Genomic DNA, 15106 nt, shown 5'->3' on the forward strand with positions numbered 1-15106 from the left:
TTCAGTTTACAAAGTTCTTTGCAGGTTGTATATCTGGTTATACCCCTTCATTACCCAAAACTTAACATAATGTTCCCTTACCTACACGGAAGTACACTATAATTACAGAAATGTACACTGCAATCAAGGGCACTGAGAAAAAAAAAAAAAAAAAGAAAGAAAAATGCTCACCGAAGCCTTCAAATAGGGCAATCAAACAACAAACAACCCAATCTACAATCCTAATTCGTCAGTGATGTTTCATTGTATCCATCACAGTTTTTTTAAGTACAGTATGTAGAGCAGAAAATTTCTGTTAACCAATTAACAGTTTTCCACTGTAGCATTTTACCAGTAAAATCACAATAATTTTTTAATGGGAGATCACATGGAATTTGGTGCAGCTGGTATGATTTGTAACTATGGTTGATGCGCAGAAAGCTATTAAGCTCTTATGCATGTATTATGTTATTTTTTGCGACTAAAGAAAATATTTTCCTCTAAGAATGTCTATGTCGCTTATAAAACATGGTGTAGTTGATCAATTTAATATTCCTGGACTGAATAATTCTTTTTAGCCAGCTTACACAAAGACGTCATTTGTTTTGTTTAACTTAAGGCCCAGCCTTGTCATTTTGTCAAGATAAATAGCTGTAATTAAAATGTGGCCATAGGCATGTTTATGCTGGAGGCAGAATAGTTTTGGCTCAATTGAAGTTAAATGTAAGTTGTTGTTGCAGGTGTCATCATTTACTCTCCCCTTCAGGGAATAGTGCACAATTGTATCAATATATCATACAAAGAGCAAAAACTCCTATTGATACAAGACAGAGCAGTATTTACTATTAAGAACCCGCACTGCCTCGTAAGAATATATTGAAAAGGACTAGTTTAATGAAAAATGTCATGTTCTGTGTAAATGATGTGTGTCAAAACCTTTGTCTTCTAACAGCTTAAGTAAACTATTTGCAATCAGTCTCTACCTCTAAAGATGCCAAAGGACATGTCTTTATGATTACGTGAGATCCCCCCCCCCCCCCTTTTGTAACATTTTACTGTGTTAGTAAGTTAGCAAACAGCCACTTGTTGTGTTAGCAAGCTTTTCAGAACAACTATTCACAACATCACTCATTAAACTCCACTTGCTTGATAATTATCCACTTGGTTATAATGAGATCAGATTTGTCATTTTAACATAAATGAAACAAAGAACCTTCATTTATCAAGATGTCAAGGCAAGGTGCCTTAATTTAAAGGTGCAATATAATGTTGTAAGAAAATATCCAAAAATCATTTGTACAGTATAATATATTTCCTGCAGTTTTGTACTTACATTTATCCCATTAGTTAGCGATTCATTGGCAGACCAGACAGACCAATCCTTTCAAAATGGCCTCTATTACAGAAACCATCTAATTCTGTCTCACCTGAACAACAAACAAGGCAATAAAAATTGACAGCCTTGTATCAAGAGATTTTAATGTTTGGTCTGACTTTGGCGAACTCCTCACTTCTGTATCTCTGTAATCCTGACGAAGCCCTTTAAACCCCTTACAAATATGTGTCATGGGACTTACGCGAGATTCTTGTCCTTGGAAAAAGACCAGTTGACTATCAAACAAAATGCTGCAGTTTGATCTAAATTCAGTCAAACTAGGAAGACATTTCAAAGACACAATTGTCTTCATGTTGCTTAATATTATATTTTGGAATGCATTTACAGGGAAAGAGTAATGAACAAGGCAAAAACCATTGTGGGAGACAAGAGGCACCCTCTTGCCTCTTCATTCGAACTACTGCCTTCTAGGCGACGGTACTGCCTCCCTCTATTCACTTAAAATAGATCAAAGTCTTCATTTGTGCCTCAAGCAATTAAGCTTTTAAATAGCTATAAGTTTAAACAGGTATAGGATACTCAGCTGGTCTGGTATTGCTTAAATCAAATAGGTAGTTAAAAGTGCAGGGAATGTGGAAATATGGGCTAAGTGTATTAGTATGTGTCTTTGTATTTTTCTTTTATTTATTTATTTATTTATTTTTTTGTGTATGATGTATGTTGAAATGCCTACTTGATTGCTATGCAAACAAATTTCCTCACGAGAACAAATAAATGTACTTACTTACTTACTTACTTAGAAAGCTTTCTGAATGTTCATCTTTGATTTTGTTTTCTGTTGGTATAGGACCAAGCTTTACTATCTTGGCTGTAGACTTTGGCAGCCACGGTACATTATAAAAGTAGCCACAAAAAATAAGCATGGGTCTCTCCAGGTTAGAGTAATGTGCTTAACGAAAGGTTGGGGTGTGCTGAAAGGTGTTTATCATTGGTCGTGAAAGCTGCCCGTCAGGGTGTGGGGTTAGGGTGTAGTTTCTGATGTACGTACAGTACCAATTCACTCTTCGGCAATGCCCTACCTTACTCTGAGCTGGAGCTACCTCTGTCTCCCAAAAAATTTAACCCGCAGCTCCACAAACACGTAATCCAAAATGCACGCAAAGTCAAGCACAGACAGGCAGTTCAATCAAACAAACAAAAAGTCAGACAGGCAGGCAGGGAACACAGGCAAAAGGGTAATCCAGAGACAGGCAAGAACCAAAACCAAGAGACATAAGACCACGAAAAGCTCAGAGATGCATGTGTAAACAACCAACAAGACTTTGCAGGAAATGAATGTGAAAACCAGGCTATTATATAGGCTGAGACTGACAAGGTAATGAGACACAGGTGGATGCAAACAAGTCTGGGCAGTGCGTTATGGGAAATGTAGTTTATGAGTTTTTCTGGTGGCTCTCAAGGGCACTCCAGCTGGTGACCGATACACATTATATGGCAATGCTGAATTTCCAGCAGCCATTAATTCAGACTTCAGTTTCACATGATTCTTTAGAAATCATTTCACCTACATTTGTATACACGTTTGCGTAAAGATGAGTGTCAACTGTTTTTGTTTTTTTTCTTTCTGTTGGGTATACGGGCCAAGCTTTCATACTTTGGCAGTAGACTCAAGCCATATGTTTTCTTCCATTGACAGATACAGCAGCTGTGTGGTTGGCCTGGAAGCTCATCATCCATCAAATCTAGAGTTGGTTTGAGTCTTCTATTGTGTTTTGCCAATTTATTGTGTCAAGAACCTGATTTCATTGCAGTCTCTAGATTAAGATTCAAAGATTGTTGATTTAAAAAATAAGTAATAGTACTTTTGTGGTTTCATCTATCACAATTATAACCATAAATATTTTACAATATGACACAGATATTTATATATTTATTTTTTTCAAATGCCCTTTAACCAATTCATGTGGTACAAAGATCTTTCTATTCCAACTAGGCATTCTTTAAAGTACAAAGTAAATAGTTAAAAAACTTTAATTTCTTAATGTACGTTTGTAAATACTTGTGCTCAACAGATGTTTTTTTTTAATTATGCGTGAAATTAAGGCTCCTGAATTTCATTTGTGTTCTCACCCAGCTTTATAGTCAGAGTTGATCAAATTTGTATCTTCAGAACACATGGCTCGACAAATATTTCCATATGCTTATCTTATCCTCCTCATCAGAGAAGGCAGATTGTAAAATTAAGACGTGACAGATATTTATTTAATCCCCATATGCAGAAAGATCACTGTCAATCTTCTGTGTTAACATTTTCCCCTTGTATAAATCAAATGCCCTCTACAACAAGGAACAATGAGTAAGATTTTCTCTGTCATGATTTGCTGTTGATGAAAGATTTGCTACTGCTGTGACGGCAAGCAGAGATGCAGAAAAGGTGATTACATTATAAAAGCATTTGACTTAAGGTTATTTAATCAAAACCAGCCATATAAAAGGGTTCAGCATTTCTTCCCTTTGTTCTCATCATTCTCTCATTATATTCCCAATAATTTCTGCTTCTACAGTGGCCCTAACCATAATCCCTCTTTAGCAACAACAAACCAACAGATCAGGTCTGCTTCACTCCTCAAGTTTTTGCTTTTAAGCGGTTGTTTCTTGTATACATTGTGCTTACTAGAGCATCCACAGGGAGCTCCTTAAGCGTCATAGTTTCACATGGCATCAAAAATAGCATATGGCCTCTCTTTACAGCTTCACATGCCCTCATTTGATCCGCTGATGTGTTCAGAAAGACCGAGTTTAAATTAAACAGAGTTAAAGTGTGTCACAGAGAGCGTTTGCTTTATTTATGCACTTGATTTGTTTTTCAGGTTTGCAAAAAGGTTTTTTTTTCTTCCTGAGTCTATATATATATATATATTGACAGACATGAAATCTCAGTTGTGTAGTAGACTACGTGCCCAGTGAGTGGAGTGTTTATAGTTCAGTGCACCGTTTTCAGGGACGGCTCTTCGAGGCTGGGGGATGGTTATGAACTCATGAGTGTGCTATTGAACAGGCCACAGGTGTTAAGGTTGCATGAGTTCAGTTGGAGCTGTCAGCTTCGATCACATTCTCTAATCGAGATATAATGTTACAACCTCTGCACCAGAGGGCTGAAATTAAAACTAGAGTTACCTCAGTTGTAGTCACCTCAACGGAGAGTTCAGAAACCACCGGTGTCCTTACGGCCTTCAGTTTACTGAGCTGCTTTTTCTTCATAAACACAATATACCATAGTTAAGACCTCGAAATACTTCAAGCGAAATAGAAGAATAAACCAGTGTGACATTTCAAACAAAATCAGTTTCTGGAGTTTGTAACAGCTTGCCAGAGCGAACTCTCTGGAAAAATTGGCTGGTAAACACTTTAGAACTACTACTCCGTAGCGATTTATAATGGGTATGTGTGGCTCCCCAAGGTCAGATGTCAGGAAAAAGATGAACACACTGGAGAACTGCTTTAGTAGAGACTGAAGTTGTAATTCTAATTGAAAATGACACTGGCAATGTTTTTCAAACTGTAAATCTGCTTGCTTTAAAGCAACATATACTATAAAGTGCTATATGAATAAACATGGTGTGACTTAATTGGTGTGCCAAATTGCAGAGTTGGTGCAAACATTTCCATGTCATTATGATCAGAGGCTTTCTTAACTGCTGTTTTCTCACATCTGTCATTTTTGTTGTGTTTAGTTTGTTATTAAAGAGCCCCTATCACAGCATTTGAAATGTTCCTATTTTTGTTTTGGGAGTTCCCAAAAACAGTTTAACGTGCATGCATGCAAGGATAAAAAACACTTTATTTGTCTTATAATATGCATTTATTTTTACCCGATTTGCTCAACGACTCCCAAATGATTCGTTCGATTCATTTTCCCAAACACCTCCTTTGAGTGACGCGAATCTGCGGAGATTGGTCAAATGTCCCAGTCAGTTGTTATTGGTAAACCGTAGGCAGAGATTGTCGGCGTTTTTCTCTTCTCAAATACAGGCTAGAGGAACTAATATTAATGTTAAAAAACCTCAGCGAGTGAAAATGTCATGTCAGGGGACGTTTAAGGCATTTACTTTTTTAAGTTTAAACATCCATTTCTTTTACATTGCGTTGATTTCACACTCACATCAATTAAACAGGTAAGGGCTATGAGCGAATTTTTGCCCAAACTCAGAGTGACCCAGCCAGTTCCATATGATCATATCGTTTGAGTCATTTGGGCTGTAGGTAAGCAGGTGAATGATGATGAATTACTGGTAATATGGGGTCAGTCAGTGTTATTGAGGTCTCACTTCCTCTTCATAAGATGTTCTGCCATCGGCGCTTGGAGTGACTGTTCACTCATCCTGCCATTACTCAGATTTCACTGGTGGTCTGCTGCCAGATAATTGTTCTCATAGAAACACACTTGCGCCTGTTGCTATTCCAGTAAAGCGCAACAATCCAACAACACAAATTCCTCGTCATTGCCACATTTGGTCATACAGGTTGCATAATGACACAACTTCTCTCTTCACTTCCTGACACATTTTTTTTTTTTTGCAAAGAATTAAAATAAGTGACTTCACCGATTTCACGCTGGCTTCTAATATGACTAATATGAGCTGAAAGAGGACTAGAACAGCAAGTAATGCAGAAGACACAAACACTTCCATTTCCTGTAAAAGTATCGCAGTTCACAGGCTATTTTCAAGACCTCAGTATTTGCATTCTTTTCTTAACCTCTTTTTTTTTTACCACAATTTCGATTAGAATTGATTATCCTTTGCTTATAACCAGATGTTTATGCCATTTTTGTTCACCTGAGATCTTTGCAAGAAATCCACGGTTGCCAAGACAGAAGGCTGTGTGACTGACAGTGTGCGTCTGCAGGGTGTGTTATGACGCAGAGTCTGCGAACCCCCTACACATGTTCTCCTACTCCCTCAACCGCAGGTGTGACGGCTGGATCCAGCACAGAAAATGATCTTTTTCCAAGTTCTTTTCCCTTTCAAAGAGACTCAGGTGCTGCATATGAATATTATAATGTTTTGTAACATAAAATGCTACATACATTTTCATGTTCAGCTGCTTGATTTCTATCATTTTAAAGAGGACCTTTTATGCTGTTTTTTGTGTGTGTGTGAATAATGTTGCTGTTTGAGCATTAAAAAGGCCTACAAAGGAACAAAGCACAAAGTCTTTCCTAAGGGGATTATCAGTAGCACTGTTTCTTAACTCCATTAAATGCCTCTATTGTAGTCTTGAGTTTTCTTTCAAGAAAGTATGTCACAATATCGCTCATTAACAATTAACAATTTAAGCTGAAGGCATTCACAAAGAAAAAAGGGACGAATCCAGCTTTAGTTGTGTTAAAAGTGTGTTGAAACATTTCCGAAACACGCTCAAAGCAGTTGACCAAGTACACCAGACTGGCACAGCACTACAACTGAGCTGACCAATCAGAGCACTTTGTGCTTGCTAGGAGGAGGGGCTTGATAGGGACAGGAACTGAACAGAGCGTTACTGACGGACTGGGAAAAGGGGTGCTGCAAAAATCTAAAATATATGAAAAAAAAGTGGTTAAAACCTATTTTAGTTGACCCCAAAAAACATTATTACCCCTGTTGAGAAATGTAAAGGACAAATTTAACTTGTCATAACTTGTCTGAGAGGGTTCCTACATGCTTTATAGGGGTTTGAATCCTATGAAATTCCCCAATAAATCTAAAGGACATTTGGGATTTGTGTAAATGGCAAGCAGACAGTTTGTCATAGTTTTTGTTGTGCTAATAAAAGGCTAGTGGATTATGTGACACAGCCCTGAGAGGCGGACAGTGAAATAAACAGGCACAGACTGAGTCACAGCTCATTCTGTAACACCTTTGTCAGTTTAACATACAATGATATTTTTGTGGTATTAAGTCAGAGAACTAATTTGCTTTAGTATCATAAACTGATGAGTCTTATTCAGAAAGGGAAATCACATTTTTAAAAGATGCAATGTCTATTAATGACCAGGAGGTTGTATAAGCCACAACTTTAAGCTAAACACATGCAGATGATACAGTATAATAATCCAAGCATGGATGGGATGTCACAGTGTCCAGTTTCTTTTCTATTTTGCAAATGAGTGTACTGGAGAACAAATGTTTACCTATATGATCATATGTATCATCTATGAGTCATGAGCTATTGTAATCACATGCAAATCGATAGTGATGTGTATACTACAAATACTGTTATATTTTCTCCACCTTTAATATTTCCGATGTCATTCAAATAAATCATACATCAAGTGTAGAGTGATTTTTCTTATGGACAGGTGAGCCATTGGTTTATCTAAGTCTGTCTCTCAGCCTGTTAACTCTGATCTAATATTACCATGTCAAATGAATTTATGACATGTGGTTCTGTGTATATTTCCAAATAACCTTTTCCAAAAATTTCCAAAATGCAAGTCATTTCTTTTCTAAGCCACTCACACTGTTAAAAGTGATGTAGTTATGCTTGTGCATATACTACCATATGCATATACACATATAGTATATGGTCTTAAAATTAGATAAGTACAATCTTAGATGAACAACATATTATATATTACATCACTGACTGATATAATGTGTATATATACAGTCCTATTTTACTATTAAACGTTGAAGGTGCAGGGTTCTCAGGATGCTTAGAACACATCGATGTTATCTGGCAACGAATTCAGTCAGCTAAAAAGGAGAGGAAGGAGCTCCATGTGACATCCCAGGATTTGGCTAATGCATTTGGTTCAGTGCCACATGAGCTTGAGTACCAATGAGTACCAATGTCAATGACAAATTTAGTGAAAGCCTATTTTGGAGATTTGCAATTTAGTTACTCAACTCCAGAATTCAGCACTATATGATAATGCTTAGAGTTTGGAATAATGGCAGGATGCACCATTTCTCCACTGGCTTTTACCATGGCAATGGAAGTAATCATTAGGGCATCAATATGGATTGTAGGAGGAGAGCGCTTGGCTTCTGGGATGCAACTACCACCAATCAGAGCATGCATAGATGACATGACAACCATGACTACAACAGTAGCCTGCACTAATTGTTTATTGGGTGAGTTAACAGATTATATTGAATAGGCACGGATGCAATTTAAGCCCTGAAAATCAAGGAGCATGTTGATAGTTAAAGGAAAGGTAGATAAAACATTCTTCATTAATGGTGAGGCAACACCAACAGTTTCTGAGAAGCCAGTGAAGAGTCTTGGGAGATGGTACTATGGGGATCTAAAGGACAAGGTTCGAGTGGGAGAAGTTAGAAGACAAGCAATGGAAGGGTTGAAGAGCATAGCTGTGCTCGACCAGGCAAACTAAAGCTCTGGTGTTTTCAGTTTGGTCTACTGCCGAGGTTGCTGTGGCCACTGACTGTGTATGAGGTTTCTTTGACAACAGCGGATAAGCTGTGAGCGTTAATCAGTGTTGTGCAAGTTACTTCGAAACTGTAATACATTAGGTATTACTTGTTACTGTTATTTAAAAGTAATTCATTACCTTACAATATTACTGTCTCAGAATTGTAATGCGTTACATTACTCATGTATTACTTTTGAGTTACTTTCACCAAAATAACTAAGTAGAACTTAACTTTGGGGCTGTAACGATATGCAATATGAAACCGAAATCGCGATTCGCCACACGACTCAGATCCACAAACCTATAGAATCGCGACACACCTCTTCCAACTCCAGCGTTATTCTCCTTACCGTCCAGATCTAATGCTACCTTATCTTTAAATTAGGCTATTAGTATTATTTGAAGTTAACATTATAAAATAGTAGACCTACACCACAAAACTAGTTGAGGATAAATTATTTAAAATTGGGGAAGTCCAGCATTATGGACATGACATTTGTAGTCAAAACTCGAAATAAAAATTCTCAGAAAATTCATGTATTGAAACGTATATAGGCTACTTCCTTAAAGGACTCCAGACATTAGACAAATATCAGTCTATGTTTTATTTTTAATATTAGGGAAAAGACACACATTCATGCGTGACAAAAAAATAGGAGGCAAAATGTATTTTTTGTAATTCTGTTAATTACACTGCGCAAATCGGATGAGGAAGGGTTGGCTCTCCAGTAACCATAGAACTTAAAATATTCATTTTATTTTAGTTTTCGTGTTCGCATTTATGAGGAAAAAACAATGTTACAGACGTGACCGCTCTGAATTGGCACTAAAAGACTGCTTTAAAACTTTCACATCTGACTGTTGCCTTTAAGAAGTAAAAGCAGACAATACACTGTAATACAACTGTAATACAAGCCTCACTGATCATGTAACGAGTAAAATATTACTGAAAATTGATTAGTAATGCCTTACACTACTGCGTTACAGTAAAAAGTAATATGTTACTGTAATGTATTACTTTTGTAATGCGTTACTCCCAACACTGGCGTTAATAAGTTCATACATCAGGAAATGGTTGGGAGTTGCACACTGCCTCAGCAGAGTGATGTGTCATGATTTATAATGTGTCATGATTTATTTGACAAAAATAAACCCAAAATGAAAAAGCCATGTGTGACAAACTAGTGCACCCTATGATTTAATTGCTTGTAGAAACACCAGCAACATTTAAAGAAATATTTTTTCTGTATGATAGTATCAGTCTCTCGCATCATTGTGGGGGAATTTTGGTCAGCTTTTCTTTAAAATGTTGCTTTTGTACATTGAGGTTTGTGGGCATCTGTTTATGCACAGCTCTCTTAACATACCTCTGGTTGAGGTCTGGACTTTAACTGGGCCAGTGCAAGACTTTGATTCATTTCTTTTTCAGCCATTCTAGTTGCTGGGGTGCTTGGGATCATTGTCTTGTTGCATGACCCAATTTCAGCCAAGCTTTAGCTGTCGGACAGATGACTTCATATTTGACTCTAGAATACTTTGGTATACAGGGGAAATTATTATTGACTCAATAACTGCAATGTGCCCATGTCATATGGCTGCAAAACTATTTCAAATCATCACCACTTCACCATTGTGCTTCACAGTTAGTGTTTTGTGCTGATATGCTATGCTTGGTTTTCACCAATATTTGCTCTGTGCATTATGACCAAACATGTCCACTTTGGTCTAATCTATCTAAAGGACATTGTTACAAAAGTCTTGAGATTTGTTCAGATGCAGCTTTTCAAACCGAAGCCATGCTGCCATGTTCTTTTTAGAGAGAAGAGGCTTTCTCTCCCAACATACCATACTTGTTCACTCTTTTTATAATTGTACTGTCATGACCTTTAACATCCTAACTGAGGCCTGTAGAGTCTGAGGTGTAGTTGACCTTGTAACCCTCTCAACAATTGCTTCTCTATGATCATTGGCTGATGTCTTTCCTCCTTGGCATTGTGTTAACATGCACCTGAATGTTCCGGACCAGCAAACTGACAAAACTTCTGCTTTTACAGAGGTGATCACACTTGCTGATGATCACTTAATCAAATGCATTTGATTAGCAGCACCTGAATGCTATTCACCCTCTTCAATCCCATGGAAGCAGAGAAGGTGTATGGCTTCTCAATTTTAGCCTAGTTTTTGTTAAATAAATAATGACACAGTGTACTATGTCAAGTGTTGTTGTTCATCGGTGGTTGTATTTGCCTAATTTTAAGACCAGCTGATGATTTTTTTTTTATTATGTCCTGAATCCTGATAAGTAAAACCATAGAATTCAATAGGGTGTCCTTTCTTTTTCACATGAATATTGAGCCCGATCTCATGAAAGTTCGTATCTCTGGCACGAATGTCATTTCTTGTGCCATTTACACGCCAAAACTAGTTTTGGCATGTATATGGTACGCGTTTTTTGCGTGCATATGATACGCACTTTTTGGCATATAATAAGTACGAACTCACCCCCCTTCCTCCTAAACCTACCCAGGGGGTTTTCAGTGCGTAGCATATGCATGCAAAAAACATTTTTGGCATATAAATGCCACGAGAAATGACAATCGAGGTAGATACGCACTTTCATGAGACTGTGTTGGAATATACTGTATATTATTGGATATAGAAAATATTTGACAGAATATGTACGGTATAACTAATTCAGAGCCAGATGGGATATGTGACATACTGCCATCACAACATGCAAATGCTTTTATATTCAATTTGTACCTGGCTTTTTAGTCAGATTGTTTGATATGTCATTGGCACGGTCTTTTAACTACAGGTGTAAAATGTTGAAAGTTGACATTATTCTCCTCACTAGGCAAGTAATAGGTTAGCAATTCGAGTGTCAATTGCACTTGCAAATGTAATAATGTCACTTACATTCATTAAAGTCCTGTGTGACATTTTAAAATGTTAGACTGTTAAAGGGTTAGTTCACCCAAAAATTAAAATTAAGTCATTAATTACTCACCCCCATGCTGTACCAACCCCGTAAGACCTTCGTTCATCTTCGGAACACAAATAAAGATGTTTTTGATTGAATCTGAGAGCTGTATCACTCTTCCATTGGCTTCCTAAGGGACTGGCTCTTGACGGCCCATAAAGTCATTAAAGAAATAAATAACGACTTTATTCCACTATTCCATTACTTCCTTATGGGCGCATGCGCGAGAACTGAGACAAGGACGTTCTCATTCGTCTACTTCTTGTTACCGGCTGCTCCGCTTAGGAGTTTTACCGCCACCTACCGTATAAAATGATGATCCATATATAAGGCGCTCCGGATTATAAGGGACACTGTCGTTTTTTGAGAAGATTAAAGGCTTTTAAGTGCACCTTATAGTGCGGAAAATACGCTAATTGAAAAGCGTATGTACCGCGTGCATCTTCCTCTGCTTGTAAACAGAAAGTTTTGCGCTTCCAGCTATATCAGCACATCATCTTATACGGTAGGTGACGGTAAAACTCCTAAGCGGAGCAGCCGGTAACAAGAAGTAGACGAATGAGAACGTCCTCGTCTCAGTTCTCGCGCATGCGCCAATGAGGAAGTAATGGAATAGTGGAATGGAATAAAGTCGTTATTTATGTTTTTTTCGCACAAAAAGTAGTCTCGTCGCTTGATAAACTTATAATTGAGCCGCTGTAGGCACATGGAATATTTAAACCTTTTCTTTAATGACTTTATGGGCCATCAAGAGCCAGTCCCTTTGGCATTCTATGTAGGACTGATCTAGCTCTCAGATTCAATCAAAAATATCTTTATTTGTGTTCCGAAGATGAACGAAGGTCTTACGGGGTTGGTACAGCAATTAATGACTTAATTTTCATTTTTGGGTGAACGAACCCTTTAAGTTGGATCTTCAAAGTTAACTCTTTGACGTCTGGCCACGCCTGTTAATTTTATTTCTGAAAACTTTTATTGATTTTTTTTTTTATTAAATTTGCCTTTTGTTGCTCATTTTGTTAATATATCTTATTTATTACATAGGAAAAGCATAGAAGCACACTGGAAATGATGGGGAAAATGAAATATTAAATGAAATATGAAGGATGAAACAAATCCATCCATAATCTGTGTAAAATTTGTATCTGTATTTGTATCTAAAGAAGAACTCTTCATGAAACACAACCTCTGCTATTCAGCGTAGACTCAGGCTTTTGTGTGGGTGACTCCTCTTGAGTCAGTGTGAGTTTTTTTTAATGGGGGTCTCAGAGTTGGTGCATCAGTCCGAGTGACTATATTGCACCTCCAAGGGGGTTAAACAAGCCTCCAAACTTGGATTGATGTGGAGCTTATGAACAACACCAGCTGAGGAGGAGCAGTTAGCATGAGCAAGCCCCATTGACGTGACCCATGCTGTGATAGGATGATTATGATGCTTAGGGGTGGGGGCCTCCCTGTAAGGGCACATGTACAGCCCACGTCAGCCACCCCACGACTAAATCCAGTACAGCATCGTGACGTATAGTGCAATCATGAGCCAGCAACAACTTGAAAGGACTTCAAGAAGTCATCACTGCCTGTTATCACAATGAGTCAGATATTAGTTGACCTTTTTGATGCAAGACAATGAAGTTAAGGACACATGTAGAGTTGAACTGTTTGGATTATGACTTTAGGTTTATTGTGTGGAACAAATGGATTCATTCTCATGGAGAAAAGCTAAAATTTGACTTTGCACAGACTGTATTTTCTAGCACTTACTTTAGGTATAAATCAAGAATATTTGTTAAAACTAGCATACAGTAGTAGAGCAGTACTCACCATTGGCAACTATTAAACTTATTCTTTAAATGACAAAAGAATTGGAACTTAATGCACTTAAAACTACTGTAGCTGTTAGTTTTATAATTTCTGCAATTAGTTTGTATAAGCCAAAGAAAGTAAAGAAAACTTTATGAGTTAATCAGAAATAATCAGATGAAATTGCTTAAAATGTATAATACCTAAGATTATGTTACTGATTACAATTTCATGAGTGCAATTTATAATCAGTACCACATTACACAGTACCCGACACTGCCCACATCCATATGAAGTCAATGATCAGTTGCTATTTTTCTGCATATATCTTTAGTCATTTGAAAAGTCATTTGAGTCTCATTTTATTAATCATGCCTTTGTTGTTTTGTTTTATCATTCTTTTGTCATATTGTAATAAACCACAAGTAAAGACATAATTGAATTACCACAAAGCTACCAGTGGGAGTATTAACTACCTGCAACATAATCAGTCTGTTAGGAACAAGTTTTATTATTAATGCCTCAAAGGATCCTGGAAATATACACACAGAAATCAGATGCAGTATTTCAGACCCAGAGACACAAAAACTCTTTCATTTCTTTGTACTTATATCCTCTTACTGATTTAATTGAGACCTTATGCAAATGTGTCACTGCATCTTCTGTAAAAATGACAGATTCTTAATTTCCTGTTCCAAGCGATATCGACACAGACATAGCTACATTAATTTTTATTAGGTTACTCTTTATCTACGTGGAATTTAAGACGCAGCTATAGATGCAAGTATGATGCAAATTGCATAAACATGCTATATTCACCAATATCATATTTCTTTAACTTTTTTTTTAATCGTTTTCACTTATCCAAGCTTCCAACCGCTATAGACAATCTCGTTGAACGATTTAGTGTAAGTAGGCTAGGCCACGGAAATACTTTTAAGCTAATAATTTAGCTGACTCTAAATTAGTTTTAAACAGGCATCACTAAAAATCTTTTTAAATAGATTAACGTTAATCGATTCATAATCATTGAGAGAGAGAGAGAGAGAGAGAGAGAGAGAGAGAGAGAGAGAGAGAGAGAGAGAGAGAGAGAGAGAGAGTCCAATCTAGAAGATAACCTTAGTTGTTTAATTGATGAGATGGGACGCATTGATTGCTCGATTAGTCGATTAGTCGAGTTTTAATTGGTCGGTGCGGTGCAATGAAAAGGTACGCCAATCTTTACAGAGTATCATCTTGTTTTGTTTTTTTCGTAGGGCAAATTCAAATGCCACTTCATCAAAAACTGTAGCTACTGATGCAAAACTGCTCATAAAGAATGAGATAGCTTACATAGGCTTATTTAATAAGAAACTTTTATGAAAAAAATAATGCAAGCTTAAAAATTGTCATGTTCATGTTCATTTAAACTTACGTCACATATTCAACCTGTTCTGCAACTGAACATCAACAATGATCTTGATGAAAATGTCTAGTGAGTTGTATTACGAGGTGTGTTTATGATTGACGTATATGATGTGGGGTTGGGGGCAGCGCTACTGTCATTTCCACCGCCGGCTCGTGTTTACGCAAGGCGCAGCACTGTATATAA

Source organism: Pimephales promelas, chromosome 3, assembly GCF_988280905.1.
Source record: "Pimephales promelas chromosome 3, fPimPro1.hap1.1, whole genome shotgun sequence".
NCBI lineage: Eukaryota > Metazoa > Chordata > Actinopteri > Cypriniformes > Leuciscidae > Pimephales > Pimephales promelas.